This window comes from Pyxicephalus adspersus, chromosome Z (genome assembly GCF_032062135.1).
Source record: "Pyxicephalus adspersus chromosome Z, UCB_Pads_2.0, whole genome shotgun sequence".
In the NCBI taxonomy this organism is placed as follows: domain Eukaryota; kingdom Metazoa; phylum Chordata; class Amphibia; order Anura; family Pyxicephalidae; genus Pyxicephalus; species Pyxicephalus adspersus.
In genome coordinates this window covers 38,326,273-38,341,277 of record NC_092871.1, presented here as the reverse complement: position 1 = coordinate 38,341,277, position 15,005 = coordinate 38,326,273, and positions in this window count along the sequence as shown.

The window sequence follows — 15,005 nt, the reverse complement described above, 5'->3', positions numbered from 1 at the left end:
CTTTTTGGTTTACTTTGCAACACTGCACACTAATTGAGATCAAGCTGTATATATATTAGTTAGCACTTTATAATATGTCATCACTCAATAGTGGGAAAATAAAAAAATTGTCACCAAGCATTTGTGATCTAATTAAAATATCATTGTAGTTTGGCTTGATAGAAAATCAAATATTTGAAAAAAGGATTGTTGCCAAAGATGTTTTAATACATGTATCAAGAAATATTTACTGATTTCACTTGTGTGTGTGTGTATGTCAACATACATTTAAATGCAAATAAATTCATATGCATTTTAATTATTACTATTAAACTGGACTGGTTTGTGGGGTGGGGGTTAATCAAGTAAGTTTTCTTGGATGGTATGCATTGATGTGACCTTTTAATCCTCATTATTGTTTCATCTTTTGCTGCAATGTTTTTGTGCCTGGTTTGTAATGACAGTTTCTGTTGTTTAGCAATTCTTCAGCAATGTTTTGTCATTTTTTTCCACAAATATTCAGTACAAATGTCTGCATGGTTTCCACTCCAAACTGTTACTTGACCCCCCTGTTTGCCTTTGTCCCATTGTCAAAGTCACATTGTCACATATTGGTATTTGAATGTAATATGTACATATTTCTTTTATGAATAAATTGTTGTGGTTTTTGTTTCTTTGTTTTTTTTTTGTTTTAATTTTCTTAGTCTGACATTTGCACTCATGTTGATTTGCTGCCACACAACTCCTCTGTTCATTTGTAGTAGTGTTATAGGTTTGTTCTCCTTGTGCTGTGCTGCCTGATCTTAGCACTATTGTTTACAAACACACTTCCACTTGCTGTCCAAACAGGTTGTCAATTAGTTGTCTAGCTATACTCATTCTAACACACCCGATGTTGTATACTCATTCTAACACACCTGATGGTAATGGAAGGAGGTCCAGGTTGCCAAGCACATCAAACCACATTGATTGCCAAACTCACAAGCAGGGTCAAGCACTCCTAAATACCAGATAGCATGCTTTATTTATGTATTTACATGATTGTAAATACAGCTTTCCAGGGCAGCTTTCCAGGGTGCGTAGAGGAATTCACTACTGGCCGCACCAAGCACAGAAACTATGCTTTTAGCAGCCCGATGGTGTGCTTCACAACCCCCCAGCTTTTATGCTGAGCCTTGCTGTAATTATGCTCTGCTTCTGTCCAGGGGTGACGCACAGCTGTCATAAGCCATGGAAGCTGCCCGTATCCTTTATCAGCTGTTAAAAGACAAACATAATAAGTGTTAGGTCTTGGTATAGTAAGTGTTCTGTGAATGCAGTGTAACACTAGAGTTTTGTACAAAGGTTGTTAAGGGTTGTGTTCTTCAGTCACTTTATTGCTCTTTGGTTGTTAGAAGCCATTGTTACTACTGACTACCACACTGAATTACTGTGAGCTGTGAACATAGAAATTAGACTAGGGCCTCTGGGAATGTCTGAAAGTTAGTTTTTCCCCAATGCTCCCAATATTGCACAATATTTATAAACTATTTGCTAAATTAAATATTGGCACAAAAAATGACATAAATACAATATAGGTCATAGCCTGGCATTCTGGCAATGCAAAGGGACATAGCAACATAATAGGTGTCTTTAGGATTTGACTACTGTTAGTTGTATTACAGTAATGACATTATACATTACCTATTAACCAGCCCTCAGGCATTTCTCCAGAGATGAATTTCTGGTAGAGGGCTGTCTGACGCAGGATATATGCATCATGGCATGATCCTGGGAAACCTGTACATTCAGCAAATGATATTGCTTCCAGTTGTGAAAGGCGATTTCCTGCCGTTTAGGGGCCCGAATTGCTACATTGGTGCCATTGATGGCCCCCAAAACATTAGGAAAGCCTGCTCGCCTGAAGAAGTTCATCTTTACTTTCTTCCACTCCTGAGCTGTTTGAGGGAACTGAATATATAGTGGGACAAGTTCCACAATGGCATTTATGACCTTCATAAAAACCCTGGAAACTGTAGGCTGGCTTAGTCCACAAATTAATGCCAAAGAGGTTTGAAAGGAAACGTGCGTGCAAAAGAATGTGAGCACGTAGCGCGCATGAACGTGCGCACATAACGCGCATGAATGTATGCACGTACTGTATCCCTATATATTTTCACAGAACTTCCTAGCCATTCTGCATGCAAACAAAAAATTTCAAAACACAAAGAAAGAAAACACCACAAACCAGAAGGCTGCCACAAGAAAAACACAACTGAAAGTAAAAATACACAATTTACTTTATTCCTCCAAAAATGTTTTTGGTGTGTTGTCCCATCAGTGTTTTATTTTTTTCCTTCTAGTAACATTGAGCCAAGAAGAATGGCCACCACCACCGCTGGTGCTGTTGGCCCCACCACCACCCCCACCACCCCAGGGTCTTCAGTCCATAGACCAACAGGCAGCTCCCTCAGGCCAGCTAGGTTGCCTTGTGAAGCAGGCCAAGTAACATCTAAGCCCATGGGCCCTCAACCTGGCACCTCAGCCAGTTTGAGCCGGACCAGGGATTTTCCTTCCAAGGCAACCAGCTTCACTCCTGAGCAAAATGCAGCCCTCATGGGCACTCCCAGACCTCCCATGCTGAAAGGCAGGGACTCTTGGAGGAAATTACCAGGAGTGTTATCGCAGTAGGCAGTACACAACGAACCATTACCCAGTGTCAAAAACGTGTGAGTAACATCTTCAGACACGTCAAAAGGGTCCTGGGCACAAAGGCTGGAAGGAGTCGGACCTATCCTGAACGTCTTGTGCAGCATCTCAGGAAGTACGCAAGATTGGCGTTTCCATTCATTGGACCAGAAATGGTGGTAGGGGTAGACTATGGGGATGATACTTGGCAACCATGTAAGTTAAATCCCTTTACATTACCTAATTAACAATGTTAATTTATTTTGGTGATTTTTTGGGGGATTGCAAAAGTTTAGTGATTAGCATTGAGAACAAAATTGGATTGTGTTTTTACTTATTTATGTTTAAGGTGAAATATGAGATCATCCCTTCAGTGTACCACAGCCCGCCCACCCCATGCCCCTGCCATCTTATCTTGTGCCCCTGCCTGCTCATCCCATGCCCCTGCAAGTGTACCCTGTGCCCCTGCAAGCTCACCTTGTGCCTGCCTGTCTACCTCTTAACACACGGGCAAGTAATCGTCAGAATGTGAAGGTGGCCCGCGGCCAGGCTGTGGATGTGGCCCATGCCGGGGCTGTTGAAGGGTCATGCGGTCGGGATGTGGAGGTGTCCCGCAGCTGGGATGTGGAAGTTGACCGCGGCCGGGCTGTTGGGGTTGTCCAAGGCCGAGGCTGGGTTATTGGTGTGGGCCGCACATGTGGCCGGGCTGTTAAAGTGGCCCATGGCCGTGCGCGGTCTGTGTGAAGTTTGTAGATGGATGCCGGGTGTCAGATGAGAACATTCTTCACATTCTTCCTGTCTAATTCTTCACTCAATTTTTTCCGGACTCCATGAGACCTACAGTATGGGTTTGAGTTGGGATCCTGTGTGAAGACACTTGTTTGTATAAAATAGCTTAATCTCTTTTTTGTGTTTGCCCAATGTCTACAGGTTAGTAACCCTCCCACTTTGACACTTTACCTATCTAAATTTCTTTTCATGTGACCCGAATATGCTCCAAATGAAGTTTTGCTATCTAATCCCAAAAAAATGTTCCAGTTTGTAAATTTGTCAAAGTAATTCTAATCAAAAATTAGGTCTTTGCTCAATACTCTACAAGTATTGCTGTAATGACCTTAAAAAAAGCTAAACATTTTTTCCAAATACACGATTGCATCTTTGTTCACTAAATGAGCACAAATCTAATTATGTCTAGGGACCAAATATGGCACACCTCACTTTTCTGACACTTGTCTGTAACAGATAAATGTGCTTACTAAAAAGTCAGCTACATTTCTGTTGGTTAAAATTACATACTCAGATTTTCAGCTGTGTATTCTATGCCAAATGTATTCTTGAATGAATTACATATATTTTGAAGAGGACATATCTAACATACCCATCTCTGTTACTTTTAAGGTCACAGGGGAATTGGCTAATTAAGTGACCAATGCAGGAATAGAGCAAACTCGGCCAAGCTTCCAAAAAGATTGGTGAAGGATAAGAGCATGTTCGATATTTTATGGTTCAAACAACCATTGTGTAAAAACTAAGGTTTTTTTTTTTTTGTTCTTTTTAAGGATGGAGTTGGATTGGCCAGGCTGGAATGCGGTTTATAATGTGCACTTTAAAACAAATAAAATAACCTTCACAAAATCTGACTTTTAGTTTTTTTACAAATGTTTCATTTTTTTTATTCTCCACCAAACCTGAAATGTGCAAAACCCAACAAATATAAAAATACACCATACAAATCTAACATTATAAAACTTTTTTAAAAACTAAATAAAAAATGTAAACGTTTTAAAAACGGTACAGCCTGGGCATACTCTGAGGAGGGGCCATCCTGAGCTGGTGCTCCATGGCAGACATCCTACTGAGCAGCCAATACAGGCTATCCCGTCTACTTCCTGGCGGGTGAAGAAAAAACAAATAATATATTAACCGGAAGAGTTTGGTAAAAACAATTAAGAAAAGTACTGTCCTTGTAAAAAACAAAATAATTAAACTATACTTACCAGGCGGATGTCTGCCATGTCGCCAGGGTTGAGGTGGCGGTGGTGGGGGTTGTGGGGGGCTTGGAACCTCCTCAGGAAGCTGGCTTCCTCCATCAATGTTGAACTTGCTGTGTATGTTGAAGGAGACCAAAAAATAAAGGAGGTATGTACTGAGCAAATGTATTAGTATAACATACAGCTAGTTCTTAAATTGCACAGTGCTAAAGAATTCATGTTATGTCATCTCATCAAGTTATGACTGTTTTTGTGTACACCGTGCCAAAAAAGAAAGAAAGGTGATTTCTGGGGCCAAGGTAATTATGGCTATGGAACTAAAGTGATGCAGTTTGTTGGCAAAGAAGGTTGGAGTTTTCACAAGGGACACACTTGGCTAAGTGACATTTAACCTTTATCCTCTATTAAAAGCTGCCTAGATATGAAGCTAGTCATACACTCCTAATGATACTTGATGGAGCTAGGTCTAACAATTTATATCCTAGTTTATTTTGGTTCTAAAGGAATGTTCACAATATCTAAAATGGAGAAATACTTACATTCAGATGAGGAACGTGTGTCCTGTGAAGGAGGTGCTGGCAAGGGCGCTCCACTAGCTGTAGATAAAAAATAAACACCATAAGTATAAGGGAGTGGGCAGGACTAAAGTAGATTTGTAAGGTTAGTTAAGGTGAATAGATTAATGCAGAACTTCTAACTGATATTTTTTGCCTACTTAAAAAAATTCTGAGCAAACATTTGTCAGTACAACTATGGACAACTAATCTATTTGTAACTAAAAATAAGGAAAGTAGTGTGAGAATGTGTTTTCTTTTTCTTTCAACATTTTGAAGAAAAGGTGATTGTAAGGTTAGCTTACAGGTAATGTCTCTGGCCTCGGCTGCCTCCTCTCTCTCGTCTGAAGATACCTCTGTTGCGGGCTCATCTTTCCTGACGGGCGACACCTCCTCAGCGAGCTCATCTCCCCCGACGGGCGACACCTCCACGTTGGGCTCATCCTCCCCAACAGGCGACACCTCCGTGAAGGGCGACCCCTCTGCGGTGCAAGACTCCTCCTCCAGCTCCTGTTCCACTGCCAAACACCCGTATGGGCGTTCTAAGATGAGTAGCCGTCGCCGGCGGCGTGATGGAGACTTGGCTGTAATAACAAAACCAAACATCCAAAATTAATAAGGGTAGTAAAATATAGGAAGTGAAAAACAAACAGTTGTAGGCTAAACAATACTACTTTACACAAACAGCAAACATTCTAAAACATCACCCCTTAACAAGAGGAGAAGACAAAATGCAAAACTTACCAGACAGGATGCGGTCTCCCACTTCGCGGACTAAATCCGCTCTCTTCCACTTCTGGTCACTCCAAGTGTGTTGGATTTGGGCCACAGTTTGACACGTACCTGCTGGGGTTCAGAGACTGTCTGTCAGCCTCTCCGCAATCGGGCACTTGGCAAAAATCGACAGCTGCTGGTCATAGCGCCGCATAATCAATGTCTAAAGAAAAAGAGAAACAAAATGTGAGTTATACAACCAAACAAACACCTCCTTAAAACAAAAAAAGTGATCACTGATTGATTGATATATTTTCTGTTGCAAATAGACATAGTTTGGTTGCAATTGTAGACTGTTTGTTAATATTGTGTGTAGATATATATGGGTATACTATTACTATTACTAGGAATCTTCCAGTTGCCACCCCACTAAGCCTAATTCTTTTTAGTGAAGCATTAATAAGTGCCAGACATATATACATACAATCTAAGGGAAAAATGTAAGCACCGTTGCATTAGGTCAGATAATGTAGTACATGTGGATTTATTTTGTTGACACAGGAAAAAAAAAAACAACAAACAAAAAAAGTAGATAAATACGAAACACGGGAATATCTATTTGAGACAGTCGAATGATGTGCCTTTACCAAAATCAGGATTGTGATCCCAGCTATCCAGAGGACATTCTCCCAGAAAGCTTCCACTGTCCTCCGGACACAGAAAGATCATTTCCAGCCTTTTCCATTTCCTGAGAGCGAGGAGGCTAGCTAGTGATCTTCAAATGATCTACCTCTGATTGAGCTTAAGGGGGTAGAATCATAAAGATTTTTATAAACCATATATACACACATCGAAATATGTGCATGCACATAGTTATTAACAGCCGACTTTAGGTGTGTGGACCTCTACCCAGCTCTCATCCCCAGCTCTAATCCATTGAAAGAACATTAGACGACGTTCCATTCTCAGCTGTCATCGGTGCAGAGGATTCCAGCTGCCGATAAGAGCTGGGCATTGAGAACAGCGCAGCTAGAATGAGATGGGGACACAGGCTGTCCCTCCCCCATTCTATAGCTGTGCTGTGCCTTCTATAAAAAAATACTTGGGAAAATATATCCTCTCTGTGGGTATGTGTAACATCATGGGCACAGTGTGATAGCTGTGTGTGGGAATGCTGCATGTCATATTCTGCAGCCTTACAATTCTGTGTACACTCATGGAGGACCCTCATAGATAATAGTCCCAAAATATCTCCAAAATTTCAGGCCACCAGATTTCAATTATTTGAAGATATGGGATCCCAATTGAAAACACTATTGAAAATCCTACATTGGGAATGTATTTTCCAAAGCATGTGCACATATGAGTCCTTAATTGAAAAAGTGGAGCCCCGGGGCCACTTATATAGCAGGGAGCAAGTGTCCCCCATTTGAACCTACATTTTCTGGTTTATGCACCTCACCATTCCCGATAAATTGTGGTTCCTTGAAATGTAGGTAAAAATGTAGGGGTAACACCCCAATTCTCCTTGCTAGGTAAGTGGCCCAGGGGGGGCATAAATGGACCTTTTCATTTTTGGCCTCCTAGATGCACTTGCTTTTTAAACAACAACAACCACCAAAAGTAGCTAGTATGATATTCGGTGTACCCTCAAAATTTCAAGTTGTTACAAACAAGGGTTTAGGACATTTTAAGGATTAAAGACAGTGAGTTCTTAGAGATTAAAGCAGCCTTAACACATATTGAAATGTGCAGACATGCATGTGTGATGCATAAAAACACATTTCAATGTGCAGACATGCATGCATGATGCAAAAAAACTCATTTAAATGTGCAGACATGCATGCATGATGCAAAAAAACACATTTAAATGTGCAAACATGAATGCATGGTGCATAAAATTACATTTAAAAGTGCAGACATGCATGATGCATAAACACACATTCAAATGTGCAAGCAAGGACATACATGTATTCCTATACAACTAAAAAGAACCCCCCCCAAAAAAAAAACAACGTCACATACCTATAGACAAAACCACATAAATATATTTTGTATTATTTTGTATTCGATTGGATACAGGACTTTGTATTGAATCCAATACAAAATATTTGAATTTCTCGCTACAACCCATCGACGGGCGCGTGCACTGACATCATCAGAAATCGCCGAGGGATGCGTACACGAATGCCAGGTGTTCTAATTCTTTCAGAACTTCCTTACTTCCATGCAAAAAGTGTTAAATTTTTTGCATGAAAATTTATTTTAGGTTGTCGGCTATAATTCACCGAATTACTCAATAATTACTTATAATTCACCGAATTACTGCATACCTCACCAAAATATGTCCAAAATTTTATAAATTTAATAATAAATTTTTTTTTTATAAAACATAAAAAAAAAATCTTTAAAAAAAAAAAAAGTGTACAATGTAATGTACCTGTACAGTAGCTTATATAATATATATATATAATACAATTATATATATATATATTGTATAAAGATTTCTTTGTATTGGACTCAATACAGCTTTTTTGTATTGCGTTCAATACAAAGTGATTTGAATTTCCCGCCCCGCCTCTTGCCCGCACCGACGTCACCGGGAAACCCCGGAGATCATCACTGCACACGCCGAATGAAGAAAGAAAAGGTCAGACGTCTCTGGAGGAGCTACGGGGACAAGGTAAGTATTTTTTTTCAGTTGTAATCTGATTGTCATACAATATTGTATGACACGCGGATTGCAATATAACGCTTGTTTCTGTTTTTAGCGACCCTGACTTTAGTTTGGGGTAAACGATCGTAGCAAGTTTGCTTACCCCTAACCAAGGTTGGGCTAAAAGCCCGGGTGGATAAATATGCTCATCATTATGCGCACAGCTGTTGAAAATAAACATGCAATTGGGCGTGTGCAGTATGTGAAATTTGGCTGTGTTTTTTTTTTCCAGTTGTCATTCCATTATCATTTATTGATCCGATCCTTTAGATTTGTACATCAGTAAACAGCTGTTCAAGAAAAAAATAACAAAAAAAAGGAGAGGAGGATATGTAAATATTTATGTTTATATGTGTATATATATATATATATATATTTACATATACATGTATATATACATATAATTCTATAGAAGCAAGCAAGAACTTGTACGTGTGCTTTGTACTTTTGTTGATAAAATCTAGTTCACCGGCAAAAGGGAGGTCTTGCCTGCCAGAGCCTGCTGGAATTTATAACCAGGCGGATCCCCGGGTCCGGCATCAGATGCGCTTAGGTAGGATGGTGAATCACCCTCACTGTATTTATGGCATAATTAGCAGGTGTTTGTGCACTTATCACACAATTATATCCAAACACTTTTAATATTTTTATTTGACAAAAAACTGATGAAAAGGTAGAAATCAAGACAAGTTAAGTGTCATTTTTTATATATTATATGAGAATAATATGTTGATTGTTCAACCTATCCTACATACTTATCAAATACGAAGATGCATATATGGCCTCAGGGTCACAGAAAACTTGTTACACTTGGGCTTAATATTTTCCTTTTATATAACAATTTTTCCATAAATGCAGTTCAATATAACGTAATCAGCTCATCCATGAATTAGAACCAAAAAACGCCAAGTGACAACTTAAACCTTAACCACAGTCGACCATGGAATATATATATTTGACAATTATTTGAGTAATTAATTGTTCTCAACAGTGTAATGTCAAGGAGTGCGCATGCGTGGGAAGAGCTGATGAATATGCAGCTCAGCTCCATCACACTAACAGAGAACGAAGCAAACAATGCAAAACCTTGACATAATGGGCAATAAAAAACATCACCGGATGCATCACCTATCCCTGAATCAAGCAATGCCGATCTTTGTCAATAAATATAAAAAAAGTATAGTGAAACCGTCCATCAGATCTCCTATATAAGGGCAACAGGCCTTTCTGCAGTTAAAAGAGCCTCCGTACCTCACAATACAGCTCCTGATTCTAAGCAGACACCCTTAGAATCAGCTCAGAATCACCTCAGAATGAGCCTGTCACACAATACTCACCTCAGCCTGAATCTCCTGAAGGATCCTGCATTTCACTCTCTCTATCCACAGACCAGGCAAGCCTTTTAGGAGCCATACAAGAAATGCCATACAAATCCCTGAATAACACCTCAAAACAACTTAAAGATTTTTTTTTTCAAGGAAATCAAAGAGTTGGGGTATTGCAAATCTCAGCTTGAAAGTAGGATGGATTTCATCGCTACTGTTCTGGAGGGTCAAGAAGAAGAAATTGATGCTTTAAACTAAAAAAATACAGTCCTTTCATTACCAATTGGAATATTTTGAAAATATAGCGTGACGCTCAAATTTTCCTATCCATGGAATTCCAGAATTTGTCACTGATCGACAATCCACAGTTACAGTATTATTTCAAGAGCTGGTACCTAGTATCCCTATGGAACACCTGGAATTTGATCGCATACATAGGGCCTTATCCAAGCATACAACAGAAGAGCCCCAAGGGACAATATCGTCAAATTTCAGTACTACCGCATGAAGGATACTCCTATTAACCTCCTGGGCAGTAACCCCAGTGTGTGGTTCGGGGTAAAAAAAACAGCTGATAGCTGTAAGCCCAAGCCAAACTCGAGGTCGCTAGAAAAATATTAAATATAGACTTACCTGGTCCCTCTGGCATTCTCTAGTGTCTTGCCCATCCAATAACATCCTCCAATAACATCGTACTTTCCTCCGATCTATCCCCTGGTGAGTGCGCTGACGTTCCCTGGGAGTTTCTGGTTACGTCGGTGCATGTGGCCGTCGCTAGGGGCGCGACGGGAATTTCAAATTATTTTGTATTGCATTCAATCCAAAATAACTGTATTGAATGCAATACACTGGATTTATATGTCTAAAAGCAGTACATTGTGTTTCATGAAAATGTATTTTACAGTATAATATAATGGTATGGGTTCATGTCAAAGTGTATTTATGAATGTATTATTACATTTTTTTATTATTATTTATTAAAATATTTTGACATGATTTTGTGTTTCAAACTTTAATATACTTATTATACAACTAGCTTTTCAACGCAAAAGAAGATGTAATGCTATGATTAGATAACTAGAATGTGAAACCCTGTCGAATTCATATAAATCAAATCCAAAACTTAATTAAAAATTAGAAAACAAAATAATTCAATTGAATTTATGAAAAAAATACCAGATTTCATGGTTAAAAACGTCATTCTTACCTAAATTTTTTTACCCCTTTAGGATACTTCCAATACTCATTCCTCCTCATTACTTACGAATAATTCAAAGAATGATTCTCAACTTTATCTGGGGCTACTCTGCACCACATATTTACAATTATTATATAGCAGCACAACTATCTAATCTTTCAATATACAATTCTGAAACAGATACACCTTTATGGGTAGCTATAAAAGCAGCAGAGATATCTCCTGTCCCCATAGATGGTTTATTATGGATGACAATAGCATCCTGAGGTCATATTTCCAATCCAATATTGGAACATATGCTACGATTATGGGACAAACATAAACATGCAGCAGGTCTAGTATCACTCCATGCCCCTTTAGCACCTCTCTTCTACAACCAATCATTCTCTCCAGGTTATTAGAAATACGGGAAAACATAACCAGATTTTCCTCCACTAATAATGCAACTGAAACTAGATATAAGTTACTAATGCATTGGTATATGGTACCTACCAGACTCTGTAAATATATGGCCAATTCCACTGGAATATGCTTTAGAGGATGTTCGAAAAAAGGTACACTATTTAACATCTGGTGGGATTGCCCGAAAATTCTTAAATTTTGGAATGATGTGCTTGAGGTAATTTACACAATACTCTGAAGATCCATACCAAAAGACCCCAAGATAGCCTTATTACATGTTAAACCTGAACATTGTACATACCTACAATTTCATTTATTACTATTTATTTTTACAGCAGCTGAACAGGTGTTAGCTAAAACTTGTAGTTCAAACATACCAACTATAACACAGGTGAAAAAAAAAATGTTATGGTACCTAACTAATGAAAAGATGTCTTCTATCCTACATAATAAAAAAGTATATATTTCAGAGAATATGGGAACCATAAATCACACACTTTTTACCTACTAATTTTGACTGGTCATTATGGATTTAAATCAAAGTTCCAATCCACAACTACTAAAAGAAAAGCCGTGGTTTCACAAAATAAGAAATAGCAACTTTTCTTTAAATATCCCCAGTTGGACATCCCCCATCCCCCTTTATCCTAATTTTCCACCCCCATACATGTTGTCTACATTTTTGTGTATATTAACATAAAATATCAGATTATACTCAATATGACCTAGATTACATTGACCTATGTATTGTTCTCAATTTTATATATACATAAAAATTGTCTCTGTTATTAAATTTTAATTACTTGTTTATACAATGTTTTGAATATCAATAAAAATTTATTGAAACAGAAAAAATTTATGTCAGACACAGATCTGTGTCAGTGATGAGTTTACAAACACACGTGGAACATTTTGGTTTTGAGTTCTGGCGTGTCATTGTTTATTACATACAAGACATACTCAATGGGAGAAAGCTGTTACTTTTAGCAAACAATTGTAAAGTGACATGGGGGAGTGAAGTTGGTTGTTCTCCAGGATATCAAAATCCATAATAGATATGCTAGACATGAGTGCTCTAATTTGCTATTTGCAGATCTACTAATATAAATCCTGTTTATTATTAATAATAATAATAATAATAATAATAATAATAAGCTCAGCTTTTTAGGCCCTGATGAAAGGACATTTGGTATATAGAAATACTTTGTTTTTTTACTTATTGTCACTTTAAAAAATCTTTTCTGGATCTTTTTCCTGCTTTTAAATGTATTGTACAGCATCCATGTTTAGGGGCTGTCTGCAAACACCTGCAATAGACCTAAAATGTAAGTGCTGGTACTTTTCCAGGATCCAAAAATCATAACCAATTTTTAGATGCAAAATTGCCAAGATGTTTTTATCAAGGTAAACAGAAATTACTGTGGAAATAAATACCTCTAATCCGCATGGTACACAAATTTGAGTGGCAATAAGATGAGACACTTTTTCAATGCATCCATGGTGCTTCAACAAAGCTGATACTGAGTCACTTTACAGAATTTAAATATAAGCATAAGGAGACCTTTTCAGATCCCTAAAAAATCAGCATCATTCCATTGCAGTAGTAGTTAAAAGTTAAAAGTTGGTATACTCACATTTAATGCAATGAGGTATATGATAAAGGGTGAAATCATGGCATGCAGTGGGAGACACAAGCATTCTATTCAAATCAATGACTGGGGAAGGCTTTAAGGAACTCTCTACTCTATATTTTATTCAGCAGTAAAACCCTTTAATGATGGTAACTCTTGAAACCCTTGGAACACATTGTTTTTTTATTGAACTGAACAATAAATATATATTATAGACACAATCAGGTTGGTATTCTTAAACTTTAGCCGTAGCGAAGCAAGAGTCAAGTCATAGCACATGGTTTTCTAAGCACTGCCTAGGAAATTTTTTACACTAGATTATACAATCATTTTTTTTATTTAAAAAAAAATGCCCATCCTTTTAACAGAATTTCATTGGAATATGTGTTCTTTTTTCCAGTAAACCAAAGTCACATAAAGAAAAAGAAGAAAAGAAATCTAGTAATGTAAGCTGTTTTTAAAGTTTGACATAAAGTTCCTCTTCAGTGGGACACAGGGAGCATTTAAGGAAGAGAACTCTCTAAAAATGTCCTACATTATCCAACCTGTCTATAAAAAGTTATGTACACACATCAGTATAATATAGCCTGAGGTGAAAAGTCATTCTTTTCTCAGGCAAAAATCTGATGTTTGTACAGCAGTTGCCCAGCATCATTCATGGATCTGTTGGCTATGACCACTATAACTTCTATACTGTACAAGCCAACAGAGTAAAGCACACTTTCTATTAAACAAAATGTTGCTGTGTGTCTATTGCTTGTTCGTTCATCTGTCATTCTCCAACTTTGTGTACACAGCCTAAGATTGAACCAAAACAGATATGTTTTTACCTCTTAAAGCCATATTTGTTGGATGGACATTAAAAATTGGACCACCCAAACTAAAATATTGTATGTAATATCTAACCCTTTTTTTTCAAAACTATACAAGCATATGATTATATCTAACAAAGGGATCACTAAAACACGCTATGGCTATATATGTGTTCAGTAATCTGCTCGTGTAAGCTTTTCCAAGGCAAATTACACTGGGGAATGCATTTTTTGTTTAGTTAGATCTTACACTATTTTTTACTTATTTTTGAGTGCTGAACCCAGAAATTACCCCAGTTTTTTCCTATCATATTCAGTTTTTACGATACAAGGTACCCTCCATACATATTTTATATACAATGAAAAAATAAAGAAATAATTAGGCTGATTCATCAAACCAAATCAGAAGCTTGACGCGCGCGCATTATCGCGATCCAGAATCGGAGCCCAAAAATTATTTATCAACAAAATCCGAGGTGCTGGCGTACTCAAGCGAAATTCATCAACTGAAGCATTCTCTCCTATGGATATGCGCAGCCCCGGCAGATTCACACTGGCGAGCTTGCATTAAACTCAATATTCCCCTAAAAAAGCATTCTTTCCAATGGCACACATATTACCCTTAGCCCAAAAAAAAATGTTTGTGCTGTTTAAATGTTTAAAACATCTATATGCGCTAAGAAATAAGCATATTTTAAAATGACTTATTTCTTTCCTGTGAGGCAAGAGTTGACTGAGTTCAGCTCCTCTACATAGGCGCCTGTCTAAACGTTTGCGATGCCTGATCGGAGGAGCCGCCTGGGGGTAAACCTTGGACTAGATTTTCCCACAAAAGTCACAAGCACACACACGTTCTTGTTTGCTTCCATAGATGTATATATATATAGGTATATGCGTCTGTGTGTGTATATATATATGTAGTTAGATATATATTTGTATATACATATATATATAATTATATATATATTAAATATATATAATTATATATTTCAATAATTAAGTGTAAAGTGAAATTA